Source organism: Schistocerca piceifrons, chromosome 4, assembly GCF_021461385.2.
Source record: "Schistocerca piceifrons isolate TAMUIC-IGC-003096 chromosome 4, iqSchPice1.1, whole genome shotgun sequence".
Taxonomy (NCBI): domain Eukaryota; kingdom Metazoa; phylum Arthropoda; class Insecta; order Orthoptera; family Acrididae; genus Schistocerca; species Schistocerca piceifrons.
In genome coordinates, this window is record NC_060141.1 from 459,949,305 (window position 1) to 459,971,742 (window position 22,438).

The following is a 22,438-nucleotide window of genomic DNA, read 5'->3' on the forward strand; positions in this document are numbered from 1 at the left end:
TAAATGTCCCCATGACGAATCGCGCTGCTTTTCGCTGGATCATGTCTATCTCTTCTATTAATCCAACCTGGTAAGGGTCCCATACTGATGAGCAATACTCAAGAATCGGACGAACAAGCGTTTTGTAAGCTACTTCTTTCGTCGATGAGTCACATTTTCTTAGAATTCTTCCTATGAATCTCAACCTGGCGCCTGCTTTTCCCACTATTTGTTTTATGTGATCATTCCACTTCAGATCGCTCCGGATAGTAACTCCTAAGTATTTTACGGTCGTTACCGCTTCCAATGATTTACCACCTATGGCATAATCGTACTGGAATGGATTTCTGCCCCTATGTATGCGCATTATATTACATTTATCTACGTTTAGGGAAAGCTGCCAGCTGTCGCACCATGCATTAATCCTCTGCAGGTCTTCCTGGAGTACGTACGAGTCTTCTGATGTTGCTACTTTCTTGTAGACAACCGTGTCATCTGCAAATAGCCTCACGGAGCTACCGATGTTGTCAACTAAGTCATTTATGTATATTGTAAACAATAAAGGTCCTATCACGCTTCCTTGCGGTACTCCCGAAATTACCTCTACATCTGCAGATTTTGAACCGTTAAGAATGACATGTTGTGTTCTTTCTTCTAGGAAATCCTGAATCCAATCACAAACCTGGTCCGATATTCCGTAAGCTCGTATTTTTTTCACTAAACGTAAGTGCGGAACCGTATCAAATGCCTTCCTGAAGTCCAGGAATACGGCATCAATCTGCTCGCCAGTGTCTACGGCACTGTGAATTTCTTGGGCAAATAGGGCGAGCTGAGTTTCACATGATCTCTGTTTGCGGAATCCATGTTGGTTATGATGAAGGAGATTTGTATTATCTAAGAACGTCATAATACGAGAACACAAAACATGTTCCATTATTCTACAACAGATTGACGTAAGCGAAATAGGCCTATAATTATTCGCATCTGATTTATGACCCTTCTTGAAAATGGGAACGACCTGCGCTTTCTTCCAGTCGCTAGGTACCTTACGTTCTTCCAGCGATCTACGATAAATTGCTGATAGAAAGGGGGCAAGTTCTTTAGCATAATCACTGTAGAATCTTAAGGGTATCTCGTCTGGTCCGGATGCTTTTCCGCTACTAAGTGATAGCAGTTGTTTTTCAATTCCGATATCGTTTATTTCAATATTTTCCATTTTGGCGTCCGTGCGACGGCTGAAGTCAGGGACCGTGTTACGATTTTCCGCAGTGAAACAGTTTCGGAACACTGAATTCAGTATTTCTGCCTTTCTTCGGTCGTCCTCTGTTTCGGTGCCATCGTGGTCAACGAGTGACTGAATAGGGGATTTAGATCCGCTTACCGATTTTACATATGACCCAAAACTTTTTAGGGTTCTTGTTTAGATTGTTTGCCAATGTTTTATGTTCGAATTCGTTGAATGCTTCTCTCATTGCTCTCTTTACGCTCTTTTTCGCTTCGTTCAGCTTTTCCTTATCAGCTATGATTCGACTACTCTTAAACCTATGATGAAGCTTTCTTTGTTTCCGTAGTACCTTTCGTACATGATTGTTATACCACGGTGGATCTTTCCCCTCGCTTTGGACCTTAGTCGGTACGAACTTATCTAAGGCATACTGGACGATGTTTCTGAATTTTTTCCATTTTTGTTCCACATCCTCTTCCTCAGAAATGAACGTTTGATGGTGGTCACTCAGATATTCTGCGATTTGTGCCCTATCACTCTTGTTAAGCAAATATATTTTCCTTCCTTTCTTGGCATTTCTTATTACACTTGTAGTCATTGATGCAACCACTGACTTATGATCACTGATACCCTCTTCTACATTCACGGAGTCGAAAAGTTCCGGTCTATTTGTTGCTATGAGGTCTAAAACGTTAGCTTCACGAGTTGGTTCTCTAACTATCTGCTCGAAGTAATTCTCGGACAAGGCAGTCAGGATAATGTCACAAGAGTCTCTGTCCCTGGCTCCAGTTCTGATTGTGTGACTATCCCATTCTATACCTGGTAGATTGAAGTCTCCCCCTATTACAATAGTATGATCACGAAACTTCTTCACGACGTTCTGCAGGTTCTCTCTGAGGCGCTCAACTACTACGGTTGCTGATGCAGGTGGTCTATAGAAGCATCCGACTATCATATCTGACCCACCTTTGATACTTAGCTTAACCCAGATTATTTCACATTCGCATTCGCTAATAACTTCACTGGATATTATTGAATTCCTTACTGCTATAAATACTCCTCCACCATTGGCATTTATCCTATCCTTGCGGTATATATTCCATTCTGTGTCTAGGATTTCGTTACTGTTCACTTCCGGTTTTAACCAACTTTCCGTTCCTAATACTATATGCGCACTATTTCCTTCAATAAGAGATACTAATTCAGGAACCTTGCCCTGGATACTCCTGCAGTTTACCAATATTACGTTAACTTTTCCTATTTTTGGTCTCTGAGGACGGACGTTCTTTATCAACGATGATAATGTCCTCTCTGGTAAGCCGTCAGGTATTTTATCGTTTCGCCCAAGGGGGGGTCCCTCTAACCTAAAAAACCCCCGTGTGCACGCCACACGTACTCTGCTACCCTAGTAGCTGCTTCCGGTGTGTAGTGCACGCCTGACCTGTCTAGGGGGGCCCTACAGTTCTCCACCCAATAACGGAGGTCGATGAATTTGCAACCATTATAGTCGCAGAGTCGTCTGAGCCTCTGGTTTAGACCCTCCACACGGCTCCAAACCAGAGGACCGCGATCGACTCTGGGCACTATGCTGCAGATATTAAGCTCAGCTTGCACTCCGCGTGCGATGCTGGTTGTCTTCACCAAATCAGCCAGCCGCCGGAAGGAACCAAGGATGGCCTCAGAACCCAAGCGGCAGGCGTCATTCGTTCCGACATGTGCTACTATCTGCAGCCGGTCACACCCAGTGCGTTCAATAGCTGCCGGAAGGGCCTCCTCCACATTACGGACGAGACCCCCCGGCAAGCACACCGAGTGCACACTGGCATTCTTCCCCGACCTACCGGCTATTTTCCTGAGGGGCTCCATAACCCGCCTAACGTTGGAGCTCCCTATAACTAATAGGCCCGCCCTCTGTGACTGTCGGGACCTTGCCGGAGAATCGGCCACTGGCCCAACAGGCGAGGCATCCTGTGGTGGCTCGGAAACGATGTCATCACCACTAGGAAGCACCCCGTACCTGTTGGAAGGGGGTAAGGCAGCTGCCACGCGGCCAGATCCCTCCTTCGCCTTTCGGCCAGGCACGCGCGAGCCCACCACTGTCCGCCATTCACCCTGGAGTGATGGCTGACCGGTAAGATGCTCACTGCCGGAAGACGCAGCGACATCAGGGGTTCCATGTGATTCCAAGGCCACCGAAGTAGGCATAGGTCTCACCACAGTTGCCCCAACGCCACTACGAGCCGACGCCTGCGCCTCGAGCTCGATGAGCCTAACAGACAAAGCCTCCACCTGCCCCCGAAGAGTGGCCAATTCTCCTTGCGTCCGCTCACAACAACCACAGTCCCTACACATGATTATGTTTACCCTACTCTATACGGTGACAAATTCCCAAGATAATCTTCTGATGAGCTACTCTGATAATCAAGAAACACTCACTGAAATACGAGACGCGAAAACTACGCTAGGTTTTCCCAGAAAAGCTATTTAAAAGCTAAGCGCAGCAAATAAGTACAAAAACGCTTTATACAAACAGTACTCGCTGCTACTGGTGCTCTCGCTCTGGCTGTCACAAGACAACTGCTGATTCAAGTGACTAGTGGCTAACGGCCGCGAAACAAACAAAAGACGGTTTTAGGGCGCTTTCTGTTCTAAACGATCAAGAAAACACTAAGAAATCTAACACGAAAACTACGTAAAGTTTTATCAAGAACTGTTAGTTACTATGCAGAGCAGATAAACACAAATAGAATCCCTTCCTTAGTGGAAGGTCGTAAACAAAATGCAAAATAAACGCTTTATACAAACAGTACTCGCTGCTGCTGGTGCTCTCGCTCTGGCTGTCACAAGACAACATCGATGCCAAACATCCCCGTGAACATGCCACAGGAGGGTGAGAAAGAGGGGGGACTAAAAGGAATAAAAACACTTTTGTGCTTCTGATGACGTTTAAATTTCATCGAATTGTTTTAAACGGTCGCTAACGGTTCCCCCTCTATGGCACAGCAAAAATTGCTCTCACCCTACACTCCAACGGAGTGCGATAACGTTCCGTGGGTTTGCAGCCCTGCAGTATCCATAGAGTAGCGTTTAAATGGCCACTGGGTGGCTGCAGTTGCGCAAATTGCCAATGACATCATCCTGCTACACATCATACTGCGAACTGTCGCTTTAGGCCGCGAAATGTGTGGGAATCAATGTACCACAGTGCCATCCCGTGAGGCCTTGTCGTGACGTTTCTGAGCGACGGTGTGTCTGAAATGTTCTCCTCGACCATACAAACTGATTTCAACGCTGGGTGCCGCGGTTTTGACCTCCAGTTCAGAGGCGTCAAAGAAAAGGTGGTGGAATGTGGGTAAGAGAGTACTTGTTGACTATCCCATTGTGTGACACGTCTACGGTGATGTTGCGTAGATTTGTGGTGAAATATGGTGCCAATGTGACATCATCGACCCTCCTTGCACTTCACAGGAAGTTGTGGGGTGTGACCTTTCTTACGCACGTGTCGACACCTTATTGTTTGAAGCCTCACCGAGACGGAGGGTAATGACGCATGGCGCCACGTTTTTTTTGCGTCTTTACAGGGAAACGTTGTAGGCACATTTGAGCCAAATTTCACTTACGCGTTGCGATGGGAGACAATTACAGGGGTTCCAAAAAGTGATCTTTTAATTTTGTAGAGCAGTATACAAAAGTTGACTGCGTCGTCAGTAACATATTCATTTAACAAATTTTGCACGCAAATTCAATTTTAGCTTGCTAATTATTAAAAGTGATTATTAATTTGTAGCCTCTCTTTACCTGGCGTATATCAGTAACGTGACGGTAGTGCTTGTCCACATTCTTCTTTTGAGAAAGCTGTAATTAAGAAGATGATACCTCTGAATCACTTAAAAATTGTGCTCTTGCGCTGTGATTGGCTCAGCATACAGTTTAAATTTCAAAAGCAACATTCACATTTCAACAAGGGCTACACTGGTCCATAGGAGCATCGACCAAAGGCCCGAGTAAGGGGCAGGTACACGTTTTTAATGTGTCAGAAAGTTTCAGACCAGCGCACATTCCGCTGTAGTTTAAAAATTAATTCTGAAAACAATCCTCTGCGCTATGGTCAAGTTACCTTTCCACAACATCGTTTATTCTGGGAGTGGTAGTCCCATAATGTGTGCAGTGGAGCTCCTGTGAAGTTTTCAAAGAGAGAGGCACTGACGAAAATGCAGCTGCGAAGATTAATAAACCTAAACATAGTGCATAACTGTCTGTAATGCGATGTTTATTTGTTCGTGCGGCTAGCTGCTTTCGGCTAAGCGTCATTGTAAAGCACATTTGTAGCATTTGAATTTCATCTCATTTTCAAATCACTCTGAATTACAAGTAGAAAGTAGCCATAGTAGTAATGACCGAATTTGGCTTCTACGTTTAATAAGCATCTGGGGACTGTGGATTCCCACAAACACAAAATTTTTTTAAGCTGCGAAGGCTGCATACAGAACTCCCCAACGAGCATTTGTAATGTAGCCCTACTATGCCGCTGCATTCAATAGCTCAAGGACTAATTAACGGACATTATATTCTACCTAGGCCAAAAGAAGTCGGGACGAAGCAGCCCGTTGTTTAATTGTTTAACACAGAAGTTAATAATGCGTGGGTTTCTTCTCATCTACGAGGTTCCCGATTAGGATCTTTTCTTTCGTGTTAGCTGTTCTGAACTCCGTGAATATGACTGCTGTTTAATTTGAGCGATCTGGCGCTCAGAAAGCATTTGAAAAACTGATAGGGGCTGAATAAGGCAGCTTAATTGGTACCTAACGGAGGGCCAGTAAAGCGAATTATAAAATTTGAGAATTTATAAAATTATCAGCAGGACACGCCATACGTAGTACTGGTAGCAGTCAATGAAAGACGACGAAGTGCAGAAGAAAACAGTTCTTGGGGTCAACAGCACTAGCAGTATAAGAAGAGGACTCTACGTAAACGAATTTTTACCTTCCAGAATGAGATTTTCCCTCTGCAGCGGAGTGTGGGATGATATGAAACTTCCTGCCAGATTAAAACAGTGTGCTGGATCGAGACTTGAACTCGGGACCTTTGTCTGCCGCGAGCGCTCTACCAACTGAGCTACCCAAGCATGACTCACGAGCTGTCCTCAGAGCTTCAATTCTGCCAGTACCTCGACTCCTACCTTCCAAAGGGCCCGAGTTTGAGTCTCCGTCCGGCACACAGTTTTTATCTTCTAGGAAGTTTCGATTTTTACCTTTTTGAAATATTTTTTATAATGTAGCTAAAGATGAGAGCCTGATCTCAAATTAAGTTTTGCAATATCTGATCGTAGCATTAAATTTACATCATTGAGTCTAATTATAATATTCTACTATATTATTTCATACCTGTCTCTGGAGCCGACATTCACAAGTGTTTTTCACCATCAATGATGAAGTCCGATACTGCTGTAAAAGTTATCTATTTGTAAAAAAAGGAAGCACAACTCGTTTCAAGAGACGTATTTCATCTTCAGGTGCATCTACAAAATTATAAATCAATAATAATACCTGTCCAAGTGGCTAAGATAATGAGAACATTATTCTAACTTAATTTTGACTCAGATATGCATCCTTTGTGGACTCAAATTTTAATGTACATGTAGACGGGGGGGGGGGGGGGGGGGGACGGTGGGGGGTTCTTCTAAAAATTTCTGTTGATTCAGTCTATCTGTGGTTATATTAACCATGTGGACAGGTGTTATTATTGATATACAATTTTGGTAATTCCACTGAAGATGGGATACATGTCCCTTTAGAAATAAATAATTTTTACAACTGGAGCGGATTTTGTCATTCATGATTAAAACATGGATTGGTGCCCAACGTGGGCCATCACAGAAGCCACTACAGCTCGTAGAATCGTTGACAGTGGCACGCAGTGCTGTGTCTGGAGCACTGCAGTAGTAAACTCACATGTTATTTTTGTGTTGCTTTGTCTGGAACACTGCAGTAGTAAGCTCACGCGTTAGTTTTGCCTATTTCAAAAGATTTCCAGTTGAAACTCCAATTCTTTTACTGGAACAGTGTCTTCATGTTTACCTCACGCAATGCAAAATGTTTCCAATATGTCACTTGTGACTCTCTTAGTAATTCCGTTACTCTGTCTAATTTCTGTGTCTTGGATTATACTCTGCTGCATGAGGGTCCACCTCATAAGTCAGCATGAAGAAACGTGCCTGCGATACCTCAGTTCTTCATCAGCCGCTGTGCGCGCGTCGGATATTAAGACTGCCAAATTCCGCACCAGGGCAACCGCTATCAGCGACGCGGGATGCTCCGCGGTGCTTGATTAAATTTTATGATTGCTGGCGACGTGAAGGCGCTGGCTCCAGCTCCACGGCTCACCGGCGAGCGTGCTCTGCATTTCCTCGCGGCGACACTAATCCACGCAGACGCGTGACTCACTCGCAATTTATCGCAGTTTCTCTCGGGGCTTTCGCTAAATGCGCTCGCAGTGCCAGCAAGGAGTCAGCAGCCGTTTAGCACGCTTCGCTGTCTGCAGGACAGATTTATGTCAGCTACATGGCTGGACTTCTTACATCATCTTTTAGTGGTTAAGGTGTAATGTGAAATACTGCAGATATAAGGTAAGGTAACATAGCGACTGTTACCCAGTCTTGCTACATCTACGTCTTCATCTATACACCGCAGCCACCTCACTGTGTTTGGCGGATGACACTTTGTATTAATGGTCCTTTATATTACGGTGTCACATCCCCTTTCCCTCGTTCCAGTCGCAGATGGTCTGCGGGAAGAACGATTGTTGGGCTGGAATCCTTCTGATTTTATCTTCATGGCCTTTTCAGGAAATATATGTAGGCGGAAGCATTATATTAGTTCATTATTCCAGAAACGTACGCTCTCGGAGCATTAACAGTAGACCACACCCTAATGTAGCACGCCTCTCTTGCAGTGCCTGATCTGGCTATTGTGGCAGAGTGGTTCTAGGAGCTCAGTCCGGAACTGCGCTGCTTCTACGGTCGCAGGCTCGAATCCTGCCTCGGGCATAGATGTGTGTGATGTCCTTAGGTTAGTTAGGTTTAACTACTTTTTTTTTTTTTTTTTTTTTTTTTTTTTTTTTTTTTTTTTTTTTTTTTTTTTTGCAGCCACTGGGGCTGGCTGAGCATCTCTGTTATGCTTTTGCGCTTACTAAATGAAACTGCAATGAAACACACAGCACTCTTTTGATCTCTATTTCCTCTATCTGCCCTACCTGCTATGGATCCCAGTCTGACGAGCAATATTCATCTACTATTCAAAAGAGTGTTTTGTAAGCTACCTCTTACGTTGGTAGAATATATTTCCTAAGGATTCTTCCAATGAATCTCAGTCAGGTATCTGCCTCACCAGCAATTACTCTCGCGTGATCGTACCACTTCAAACTACTCCACACACATACTCCTAGATATTTTACGGAAGTAATTGCTTCCAGTGATTGTCCTGTATTCATGTAATCCTACAATACTGTGTCTTTCTGTCTATGTGTTCGCAGTAAGTTACATTTCTTACTGATGAGGGGCAACTGCCACTCCGTGCACCAAGCATCAATCCTCTGCAGGGCTTTCCTGCATTTCCCTACAGTCGTCCAGCGCTGTGACTTCCCTGTATGCAAGAGCATCATCAGCGAATAAGCTCATGGAACTTCCTACGTTATTTACTAGGTCATTTAGATATATGGGGCGATCAAAAATATGTTCTTTTGATGGCAATACAATCCATAATCGGTGTACCAATCAGGCAAAACCGCCGTGAGCATTTAGGCAGTCATCCAACCGACGCACTAGGCTTAATATACCCATTTGGTAAACAACGCGTCCTTCTGTGTGAAGGAGTCTGTAGCTGCCTGCTACACATCCTCGTCCGACAGGAATCGTCGACCCATTAAGGCCGTTTTTAAGGTACCGAAGAAGTGATAATTGTATGGGTAGAGATCAGGGATATAGGGCGGGTGCTCGAGTGTTTCCCACTTGACGTGGCGTAACTTCTAAGTTACGACACTTGCGATATATGGACGTGTGTTACCATGAAACAGCAACACCCGTTGGAACTTGGCGCATCATTCCACAAGGGTGGTTTTCGACAGACATGCAGCCCACACACAATGGATATCTACGTATGTATGATTTAACCGGACACCTAGAAACGACGGCGAGGCTTCGACCCGCCATAGCCCTCAGTGGTTGACAACACCACAACAGGCCACAGCAGTCCACTTAACCCCACCGCCGCCCCACACAGTATCCAGGGTTATTGTGCGGTTCGGCCCCCAGTGGAACACCCCCCCCCCCAACCGGGAGTAACCCCAAATGTTTGCGTGGTAATTATGGTGTACGCGTAAGTGGAAACGATGTTTTCGCAGCAATTGTCGACACAGTGTAACTGATGCGGGTTAAGGAGAACCAGCCCGCATTCGTCGATGTAGATGGAAAACCGCCTTAAAAACCATCCATGGGATGGCCGGCACACCGGATCTCGACACTAATCCACCGGGCGGATTCGTGCCGGGGACGGGCACGCCTTCGCACACGGGAAGCAGCGCGTTAGACTGCGCGGCTAGACGGGCTGGCAATAGTTCATGTTTCCATACTTATCACACGCAGCCCAGATAGACACGAATGCGACGCTAATCCCTTGTCCACATGTCGGTGCTTATATGACCGCATCGGAATCGTAGTACGTCGCTTATACGCTGCAGCAAAACCACCAGTATCTTTCTGGTCGTCCTTTGTATAATGTAAAAAGTAATGGTCGTATAATACTCTCTTGCGGTACGCTGCAGATACTGTTATGTCTGAAAACTTCTCCCCGTTGGGAACGACATGCTGCTTTCTGTTTCCTAGAAAACATTACAGTCCAACCACACAGCTTGTCTAATATTACGCAAGCTCCTATTTTGTTCAGCAGCCGGCGGTGCGGAACTGTTTTGGACGCCTTCCGGAAGTCAAGGAAGACGGCATCTACGTGACTGCATGAATCGATTTTCGGTATCCAGCAATTTCATAACACGTGGGTATAAATGTGTTTCGAAATTCTACAAAAGAATGTCGGCTTATAGTTCTGTGCATCTGTTCAAAGACCCGTTGAAAACGTCGAGCCGTGTATTTTTCCAATCATTAGGAACGCTTCGCCCCTCCAGAGACATACGGTACACCGCTGTTAGAAGAGAGGAAAGTTGTTTTGGATACTCTACGTACAACCGGTGTCCCAACAGGATCAGCGGCTCTTGTTGAGCGATTTCAGTTGTTTGTATGTCCCAAAGTCATTAATTTCGGTATACGCCACTTTGTCGTTCGTGCGGTGATTTAATGGAGGATGTACAGTGCGAACTTCCTCTGTGAAACAACTTTGGATAAAGATGGAAATGTCACTGTTTGTATATTAATCCAACGTTGTTGCTGTTGTGGTCTTTAGTCCGAAGTGCAAGCATCTTATTGTGTGTGAAATCTTATGGGACTTAACTGCTAAGGTCATCAGTCCCTAAGCTTACACACTACTTAACCTAAATTATCCTTAGGACAAACACACACACCCGTGCCCGAGGGAGGACTCGAACCTCCGCCGGGACCAGCTGCGCAATCATCTTATTCTCTGAGTAACTACTGAAGTCTACACCCCATTGACCCTGCCTGGATTAGTGAAGCCTTCGTCTCCCAATACGATATTTAGGCTACACACGTCCCTCCTTTCCTGAATTAACTATTCCTTGGTGATCAGGAGGTGTCCTGCTGAACTATCGCCTCTTCTGGTCAAGTTGTGACGTCAACGACTTAATTCCCCAGTTGAATTAATACCTGGTCCGTATCTTATTCTGTCTACCTTCCTAATCTACCGCATTATTCTGTTGCACCGCAGTTCATAAGAATCCAATACTTCCTTTATTTATACCTTTTATCGTTCACATTTGCCTTTTGTACAAAACTACTCTCCAAATATCATCAAGAAGGCTTCTTAATATTTTGATTTATGACAATCGTTCAATAAATATTTTTTTTTTCGGAACGTATTTATTCATAAGAGAAAATTCGTGTCAGTATCAATCAACATTTCTTTTACGATGGTAAGCTGAAATATAATTCGTCCATAGTTTTTATTTGGATTTCTTGAAGTTCCTTAAATGAAACAAGCCTTGTTAACACTCTACATATTTATTCTTCTTGATACGCATTTGTAGCCATCTGCTATTAGAAGGATCCGAATTGAAGCGAATAAAGCGGCTGTGTGTAATGTAGACCTATATCGTTGAGTGAGAAACAGCGCGCTGTAATGGAGCTTCGAATTCGAAGAGTTCGTCCATACAAGGAGCAGCCTCTCCTTCAGCATTTCGCTGTCAGATTACACACGAGCGCTGGCTACATCTGCAACAATCCGACGTCTTCGGTTCATTGTCGTGCATCATGCTTCAGACAGTACGGACTTGTCCCCCTCCGATTGGCTTAAGTGCTATATCCGAATACTGATTACGATAGTAACGAACCGCTAGTACTACTGTGAGTGCTGCGTTGGAATACTGATTACAGTAGTAACGAACAGGTTTCATAATAATTAATTATTGTGAAGCGTATTCGGTACCATTGTTAAATGCTGCATTTGAAAATTGATTGTAGATTCTCACCATAACAATTTTGAGGCTATATGTGCCTAACAGAAACGTGAAATATGCTCTTACCTGATCTCGTTGCACCTTACGTCCTGTGAATATAGTCCTTCACTGAAACTTGTAGACATTTAGGTTTTCAAAATAAAGAGCCGATGGTTCAAAACGCGTTTTGTTAAATTGCTTAACGGCTGCTGGTTGTCACGAAGGTTAAAAATGCATTTTTAAATTATCTAATGGCTGCTGGTTCTCATAACTAAAACATTAAAACTATTTTGATTGTGTAGCATCTCCTATGAAATGTGAAAATTAGGCCATTTCTTTTGGACGTTAAATAACTTTCCTACACACATTAGTTATACTATTTGTGTAACTTTATACAGGTCCTAAACTATAATTCAAAAGTGTAAAGGCAGGTAGGGGGGACCTAAATAAGCAGATTTCGTGCAGGAATGCGTGTGCGCTAATGACACACTACAGGCATAGCTCGTACATCAGTATGAATCACAGGAAACTGTAAAGGGCATGTAAGGACAAATATCATACGTTTATTAATAGTATACAAGAGGTGCTCGAAAGAGCGGCCACCAGCAGCGATACAGGATTCACAGCAACGGCGCATGGATCGGCATACACTAGAAAAGACTGAGGCATGTCGATCACATGTCCAGCAGCAAATGACACGCGGGCAGCTAGATTTTCTTCAGATGTGACAAGTCTCTCGTTCACCAGAATTTTCATGTAGCCCCACAAGAAAAACTCCACGCAGATTAAATCGGGACAAGGTGGTCGCCAGGGAACTATACCGTCCCATTCTATCCACTACTGGCCGTAGACGGCGTCCAGGTGATTTCCGACGTTTCGACTGAATTGAGTTGGGACTCCATCGTGCTGGAACCACATTAGTCTGCGGACAGCTAGAAGAATATCGCCCAGAAGTTCAGGTAAGACCTCTTGGAGGAAGACGTTGTATATGTGACCAGTTAGACATGGTAGAATGTACGGTCCTACTGAGTAATTGTGCATAATGCCTGTTGAAATTTTAATGGAAGACCTTTCTTGTTAGGCGTGTCCTATTGGGCCATGTGGGTTACAATGAGCCCACAAGGTGAGAATTATGGAAGTTCAACATACACGACCGCGTAAACATAGCCTCCTCGGTAAATAAAACATCTTCAGTGAAGGTTTCAATGGCTGCAGTCTGCTGCTGATAATCGTCAGGGACCAGTGTTTTCACTCTCTGTAAAGGATACGGATGCATTCAGTCTTAATGTAAAGTCCTCAAAACACTCTGACTGCTCAAACCCAAAGCACATCCTACAGCCCTCGATCTTGTCGAAGGATTGTCCTCTACTGTGTTTCTTCCCTTGCAGGAGTTCTGCGATATCTTCCAATGCCAGTTCCACGCCAGGAAGCATAAAACGATCCACTCGTGCGTAACTCCCGATGAAGACGCTCGAATGTTCAGCGATCCGGCTGATTCCTATCCTTGTACCTCCTTTGAGTAGCTAACCCATTTTCTTGTACAGCCCGACTCATGAAATGCTTGGCGGCCAGCTCCGCATTGTTGAAACAATGCATGCTGCTCGAGATCCGCGTGGGAAATCTTGAATCCAGCTAGCGAAGCGCTTTTACAGACCGCAGTCATCGCCGCTCTCTACCGGTCCCGTCTACCTGCCGTTACATTTTTGACATATAGTTCAGGACCACCTTGTAAATGATCTGGTCGTGTGAATAAGGTACTGACTTCCACTTCCGCTAAACCAATACTAAGTAAGCTTCTGTAATTCACTTCTTATAGTTTACACAAACACAGGGCGGGTGGTCCATTGATCATGACCGGGCCAAATATCTCACGAAATAAGCGTCAAACGAAAAATCTACAAAGAACGAAACTTGTGTAGCTTGAAGGGGGAAACCACATGGCGCTAAGGTTGGCCAGCTAGATGGCGCTGCCATAGGTCAAACGGATATCAACTGCATTCTTTTAAATAGGAACCCCCATTTTTATTACATATTCGTGTAGTACGTAAAGAAATATGAATGTTTTAGTTGGACCACTTTTTCGCTTTGTGATAGATGGCGCTGTAATAGTCACAAACATATGGCTCACAAGTTTAGACAAACAGTTGGTAACAGGTAGGTTTTTTAAATTAAAATACAGAACGTAGCTACGTTTGAGCATTTTATTTCGGTTGTCCCAATGTGATACATGTACCTTTGTCAACTTATTATTTCTGAGAACCCATGTTGTTACAGCGTGATTACCTGCAAATACCACATTAATTCAATAAATGCTCGAAATGATGTCCGTCAACCTAAATGCATTTGGCAATACGTGTAACGACATTCCTCTCAATGGCGAGTAGTTCGCCTTCCGTAATGTTCGCACATCCGTTGACAATGCGCTGACGCATGTTGTCAGGCGTTGTCGGTGAATCACGATAGCAAATATCCTTCAACTTTCCCCACAGAAAGAAATCCGGGGACGGCAGATACGAAAGTGCGGGCCATGGTATGGTGCCTCGACGAACAATCCACCTGTCATGAAATATGCTATTCAATACCGCTTCAACCACACCCGAGCTATGTGCCGGACATCCATCATGTTGAAAGTACATCGCCATTCTGTCAAGCAGTGAAACATCTTGTAGTGGCATCGGTAGAACATTACGTAGGAAATCAGCATACATTGCACCATTTAGATTGCCATCGATAAAATTATGACCAATTATCCTTCCTCCCATAATGCCGCACCATACACTAACCCGCCAAGGTCACTGATGCTCCACTTGTCGCAGCCATCGTGGATTTTCCGTTGCCCAGTAGTGCATATTATGCCGGTTTACGTTACCGCTGTTGGAGAATGACGCTTCGTCGCTAAATAGAACGCGTGCAAAAAATGTCATCGTCCCGTAATTTCTCTTGTTCCCAGTGGCAGAAGAGTACACGACGTGCAAAGTCTTCGACATGCAATTCCTGGTGGACAGAAATATGGTACGGGTGCAGTCAATGTTGATGTAGCATTCTCAACACCGACGTTTTTGAGATTCACGATTCTCGAGCAGTTTGTCTGCTACTTATGTGCGGATTAGCCGCGACAGCACCTAAAACACCTACTTGGGCATCATCATATGTTGCAGGTCGTAGTTGACGTTTCACATGTGGCTGAACACTTCCTTTTTCCTTAAATAACGTAACTATCCGGCGAACGGTCCGGAAACTCGGATGATGTCGTCCAGGATACCGAGCAGCACACATAGTACACACCCGTTTGGCATTTTGATCACAATAGCCGTACATCAACACGATGTCGACCTTTCCCGCAATTGGTAAACGGTCCATTTTAACACCGTTAATGGCTCATGAAGCAGATACCGTCCGCACTGCCGGAATGTTACGTGATACCACGTACTTATATGGTTGTGACTATTACAGCGCCATCTACCACAAAGTGAAAACAGTGGTCCAACAAAAAGATTCATATTTCTTTACGTACTACACGAATATGTGATAAAATTGGGGGTTCCCTTTTAAAAAAAACGCAGTTGATATCCGTTTGACCTATGGCAGCGCCATCTAGCTGGTCAACCTTAGCGCCATGTGGTTTCCCCCTTCAAGCTACACAAGTTTCGGTCTTTGTAGATTTTTCGTTTGACGCTTATTTCGCGAGATATTTGGCCCGGTCACTATCAATGGACCTCTCTGTATATGACCAAGGTATAACGATTTGTAACATCCTTAATTTTGTACGCTTCTAAAGATGACAAATTTAGTTGTCGAAACTAGTAAAGGGTATTAATCTGTGCCATTGACGAATGAGTTTTATTCTGGACGTTGTACTACAGTTGCTTGAGAAATAAAAATTATGAAAGGAAGATATAAATAAAAATATTTACTCACATCTGCCATCCCCCTCCCCCCCCCCCTCCCCAAGAAAATAAAGTACAACCGTGCCGCTAAGCAGGACATGCTGTCTATGCATTGTTCCGCGACGCGATAGCTACCTGCGAGTGGCTGCGAAGTGCCGGACTAGGCACGGTTACCGTCGCCTTCGGATGGTGTGGGTGTTGCGCGTCATGGGATTTTACGCCTAGCTTGAAGAGATTCCAGTTGTTGGCGGCATATTAAAATCGAGTATGAATGCTGAACTGCTAGGAAGACAAATAATTGTGCCTTTCCTTTTGAGTCATAATTCTTTTGACTGGTTTGATGCGGCCCTCCACGAATTTCTCTCCTGTGCCACCTCTTCATCTCAGAGTAGCAGCTGCACCCCGCAGCCTCTATTATTTTCTGAATGTATTCCAACCTCTGATTTTCCTCTACAGCTTTTGCCCTCTACAGCTCCTTCCAGTACCATGGAAGTCATTCACTGATGTCTAAACAGACGCCCTATCATCCTGACGCTTCTCCTTGTCAATGTTTTCCACACATCCCTTTCCTCTCCGATTCTGTGCAGAACCTCCTCATTCCTTATCTTATCAGTCCATCTAATTTTCAACATTCGTCTGTACCATCACATCTCAAATGTTCCGGTTTTTCCGCAGTCCATGTTTCACTGCCATACAAGGCTGTGCTACAGACGTACATTCCCAGAAATTTCTTCCTCAAATTAACGCTTATGTTTCATACTAGCAGACTTCTTTTTGGACAGGAATGCGCGTTTTACCAGTGCTAGTGTGCTTTTGATGTCCTCCTTGCTCCGTCCGTCACTGGTTATTTTGCTGCCTAGGTAGCAGAATTTCTTAACTTCATCTACTTTGTGACCATCAAAACGGAACTGTGCTTACTTGAACGGTACTTCATGCAAGGATAATTTGAATTCTATGTCATTCTTATCAAATGAAATGAATTGGATACAACTAGACTAGATGTGCAGTGTTGTACTTTATTAGGACTGAAGTTTAATGTTAACTCGTGCTGTTGTGTCCTAACTGGTGCATCTCGGTTAACTACAATAATATTTCTTAGCTCGTGGACACCGAATTCAATTAATATTTAACTGCTCACGTCTTCGTCTTTATTCGAGTTACTCTTAAGCCATGTTCTGTACTCATTAGGCTGTTTATTCCATTCGGCGCACCCTGATGATAGCAAGGTCATCAGCGAATCTTAACGTAGATATACTTCTGCCATGAGCTTACGGCGAGCTAAAAGACGTCCAAATTACGTCGAAAACTTTGACGGTCGTTTTCTCAGAAACTTTCGACTATCTACGAATGTGCCTACACACTATTCGCATATTTTAACCCCTCTTCCACTCAGCACAATTTCTGGGAAATCGGGTTATGGGACTTGCCGTGTTTTCTTCGTAAGTTTACTAGAGAAGCTGACGTGGTTCAGTAAAACGTGGGTGCCACTTTGGCGGCATTTGGTAATATGGTGCCTCCTACGTGTGTATACATGACACCGTCGCTTTATTAAGCTTACTGCTCATTGCATTTACTGCTTGAACAATTTGACTTGTACCTGTGGTCAGATACAGAATGCGTGTGGTTGTATGTTCTCTTATGTCACGGGTTGTAGTATAGTTTTAATTCCGTCATTTTTTTTGTGTCCTGTCTATGTTTTTAATATTTTCTGGACTCGCTGGATGCCTTGTGTGCATCTCAGTTTCCTTATGAGAATAGTTTTCAGAGTTGTTAAGCAATTGTTCTCTTGCTTAGTTAAGGGATCCTGAGTTCTAAACTGGTTTAAGTCATAAACTGGGTTTTTCACAGAGCTTAAACGCCACTGTGTAAAGAGTATCTTACGTAATAAGTTCATCGTTTATTTAACGTTACCGGGGAATGTTTAACTAAAGGTCCTGCTTTGAGTGGCCATACGGTAAGGAAGGTCATTTAAACGAATTGGTTCGAGTCTGTGTAATTTATTGTACTGCCAAAGGATAACACTGTTCTCTTTGCAGATGAGCAGAATCTATTTGTACATAAATCGTATCTAGTGGCCGGTCTGGAACTAAAGTGAATATCCTGTGGTCGTAATGGCCTCGCTCCAAACCATTGTCTGTACAACTACTGAACGGCCTAACGGAAATTGTTTGTGGCGACTAATCAGCAGGCCATTCGCTTTGTTAATGATGCGGATTTTCGTTAAATATACTGTTTTCTAATGTAACGACTGCTTGCATGAAAGTATTTTTTCATTGTTTTATCTCTTTAATCTGTTGTATGAAATATTAATAGCTTTCTTTTAGAATTTGCGTGTTTGTAAACCAACTACGCCTCAAAGTGTCATGCTGTGTAGGAGGTGGAGATTTGTTTGGAAAATTAACGACTTATGACACAGGAGCTGAGAAACTGAAGATCTGTGTTAGCAACGACAACAACTACTTGATATACTGGGAGGTCATCGAAATGTAACAAGTGAAAAGAAACAAGAATTCTTCCCAAAACCTTGACGAATAAACGTACGTCATTGCTTTGAAGACTTTACAGTCGAACAGTAGATCAGCCAGCAGTTGAAAAGCACGCCAATGTACATGCATGAAATCAGTCATCAGTCATTTGATAAAGAGAACCTCTGAACGAAGACAGGTAGCCATTAAACAACAAAAATGAAATTTATAAAAAAAATCAGTGAACTTTGTTTTAATATACATGAAAAATAAATTTTGCACGCAAATGTATTTGAAAATAAAAGAAAAACACTACTACTCCAATACAGCTAATTTTACGCATATCTCGGCCGTTTAACTTACTATGGAAAAGTGCAGGTAAACGTTGTCTGTGAAACACACTGAACGGCTTTTCTCATAAATCATCAGACTCGTGTCATAACAGTTAAAATACGACGTGCACGTGTTTTGAATGAAAAAATTTTGAAAAAGATTTATTATATTTGCCTTCCAAGCATAAGATGTATGAGAAGATTATACTGATAGTTCTTGAATTAACTCTGATTTCTCTTCTGCAAGAACCATTTCATGGTTCATCTTCCAATGCCCCAAAGGAATCTGTCATGAAAAGTGGGTGACGAAAACCATTTATATAGAACACGTTTATGTTCCTTGATGAACTGTGATCACAAGAACATGCTGCAATGTTTTTTTCTGTTTCTATTTTCCTTACTGCTATGTCTGCCGAAGCACGATCCCACGCCCCTTCAGAAGCCAAAACTCCGTATTCGGATTTCAGAATTCTTTGAAAACTTCATATGTGTACATAACGCAGTCGATAGTGATATCCCGAGCGTGACTTTATAAAAACTACAGTGGAGAACTCCCTGCTGGAGTACTGGTTGCTCTTCAAGTTTTACTGATGCTGTTAATACACTCGATGAAACGAAGATCAGACTGTCACGTAAAATTCCACTTTACAAATCAATTTCTTTGTAAAGGCAAACAGAACGATGCTTTCCACCGATCCTGGACGGTGATTGAAAGATGTCATGTGCAGTATTTTTCTGGGCTGACTCCATATAGAAGTTTCAAAAACGAAATTGCAAATACCTGCCGAACACCAGAGCTATGCGTCCGACGACTCTTAGGACAGACACCCCTTATAAAATCCCTAAATTCCCTGCACTTGTCGTCAAGTGAACATAGTAGCTACAAAAACAAGCATAAAGATGCGCCTTAACATATAGAAGAGAAATTGTCACCTGGACAAGGCGGATGTACGAGCTGTAGCAGATCAGACACTGGGACCAGGAAACCACGAGTTTCGTTTCTCTGAGACTGAGGTTTTAGCAAATTCTAATCATTACTACGCTAGGATGTACAGATAGACCATAGAAACTCAAAATCACAAAAAGGACTTTAACAGAAATTAAGAAGAATTGAAGTGAAATATATAATTTTCCTGGAGAATGAAGTATTCCAAGAGATTTCGGGATTGCAGCCGGTCGTCGTATATTCCACTCCACAATATTTCGACGGGACACGTGCCGTCATCTTCAGCTGAACCATCGAAGATTGACTAAGACGTTCTCCGCTCTGCCGTATATAGCGCGCAGAGAGTATTGCCGCGAATGCGTCAGAGTCGACGGTGACAGGTCGACACCGTCCGGCGGCAGCGTCCTCGCTGTTGGAACTGCAAAGATCAGTTGTCTTCGGCCTTGCCACCCGCCATAGCCATCGGAGTAGTCTGGCGTGTTTGTCTGGAGCAACTCTCGGAGATGGCGGGATTCCATGCATTATCCACGACTTGGCATGCCGCTTGTGTGTAGGTAAACCCTCTTGTTTTTTCCATTGTCATCTCAGATTTGCAGAACTATCATGTCATGCTACACAAAGCGTTGCCCACGAAAGTTTCGAACTAAACTCAAACGAACAATCACACATGTTTACTTCCACACACAGGAGGGGTACAGACACAAAAAATATTGTTATCGTTATTATTATTATTATATATTCCAAAGCTATGCTACAGTCAAATTCAGGTAACTTGTGGCGTCAGCTGCGCATAATGAGTCTTCTTGTACGAAATGGTTATAACAGACACATTTCACCGTTAGTGGCTAAGTATGGTGAGTGAGTTAGTGGCTCAAGGCTTTCATGTAGAAAGCGCCAGTATATCTGGCAACTGGAGTTTGCAGTGTTGCACATCCGGCGTCCCACGGAAGAGTTCAAACTGTCTTCTCTCACTTAGTGTTATACGCATCTCAACCAGAGTGTCGCCTTTTATTTAGTTCTTAGGTTGCATTTTTCATCCTCCCAATCGAATTATCTGCTGGTGACTTGCTTTGCGCTTGAGTAATGGCCTCTTTTCCCACGGTAAAAGATAAACCTTTTTCGCTAAAGGGGCCTTCTAATAGCATTAAAGCAAATTTTCTACACTGTCGGTATCTACCTAAGAATGTGGAAATTCCATGTTCTGATGTACTGTATTTCTATGCCGTTTCTGACAGAAATGTGATTCCTTCGTTGTTCAGTATCATGCTGTTATGCAGATCAAACGACCGAGAGGCCCCGTAGCAACCCTCTCCCCCACCCGTCCCCGCCATGTCGCAGCCCCTCTTCTCCCAACCCCCACGATTCCGCACAAATACAACTGCCCTTACGGGATGGCTCCCTAGGGTGCCATTTTTGCTGAGATGTTTTCCTGTCTTCAAGCCTGCGGACGTACAGATACGCTGCAACTTTAATCAATTGCCCGTAGCCAGTTGTACACATTAGACGTTAAGATAACGGAGCTGTGACAGAGAGAAAAGAAATGAGGAGCTTGGTCGCATTGTGTTAAGGCATAATTTGTTTCAGAGTGCGGTGATCAGGAAATTTTCGCCGGCGAAATACAGAGAGAGAATATTTGTTCCATCACCAGAAATAGAACCGAATAAGTAAAGGCCGTGTGCCACTGGGAAGTGCTTGATAGCGACCTCGACTACGGAGGTGGAATCTGCCATTTGCGTTTGCAAACCACGCTTCGGCTTCCAGTTTGAGGTTCCTACTACTCTCTGACGTACTGGGTAGATCGCCAACGACTTCTTAGAATTAGTATCATCTGGATGAAGAATACTAAGGAGAAACTGAACGCAGTTTTATGGTTGTTATTTCATAGTTAAGGTGAACAAAATGCAGGAATGTCCAACTAGGTACCACGAGAGGTGGATATGAGAGTATATAAGGAGGCGAGGAGTATTTTGTTGTCAGTAGAGGAGCGCTGCAGCACGATGGGTCAGACAGAAGAGCTCCGTGACTTCGGATAGGGACCAGTCATTCGATGCCACTTGAACAACAAACCCGTCGGTACATTTAAAACATTGTAAAGCTGCACGAAACGATTATAAGCGAGGTGTTCCTGCTGTTCCTGCTGTTCCTAGCAGGGTTCAAGTCTACTCATATCATTGAAACTATTCCTAGCAGGATTCAAGTCTACACATATCATTGAAACTGTCCCTAGCAGGGTTCAAGTCCACACATGTCATTGAAATTGTCCCTAGCAGGGTTCAAATCGTCATAAAGACAAATTACGGCCACACGCCTTATTAATGTTCCGTAATAGGTGTTCGGATACTTTTTATCTGATAACCTATGTGAAAAGCATGTGTTGTGATTGGAGATCTGGTTCGACACAATTTTAAAATACTGCATTTTATATTGTAAAAAGTAAGGATGAAAAAATTGAGGTCAATACTTTAATTGTCTCATTTAAAGCAGGATACAGTGGTGTAAGATTCTACACCGATAAATAGCTACTTATTGTCACTTTACAGAATCAGCCTCCTCGCAGTAGCCGCTTACGTGTTTACTGGCGCTGAGGATTAATAAGCAGTACCCGCCCCTGTCTCGTACGGGCGCGCTGGCGGAGTCGTAGAATCGCGTTAGCGAGCTGCCGGCCCGGCAACAAGGAGCCATTAGCCGCTAGCGTTGTCGCCTTAACAACGTTACTCCGCTCCAGAGTATCGATTACGCGGCGCGGGCCGCGAGCCGCGGGCGGCAATTCCGCGCAAATTGCTTCGTAATGCGTTAACGTAGGCGGGTAATTATTCTGCAACAAACCTGACGAGTAAAGATTTTAAGCAGACGGATCGCAGTGCTTGATTCAATTACCCAGCGAGCCAGATGCCCGACTTTCGTCGGAATGAGAGTAAGACCACAGTGGCAAACAATACACTCTTCAAGTTATGCCGAACGTACGTTCTGCAGACGTTAGCGCAACG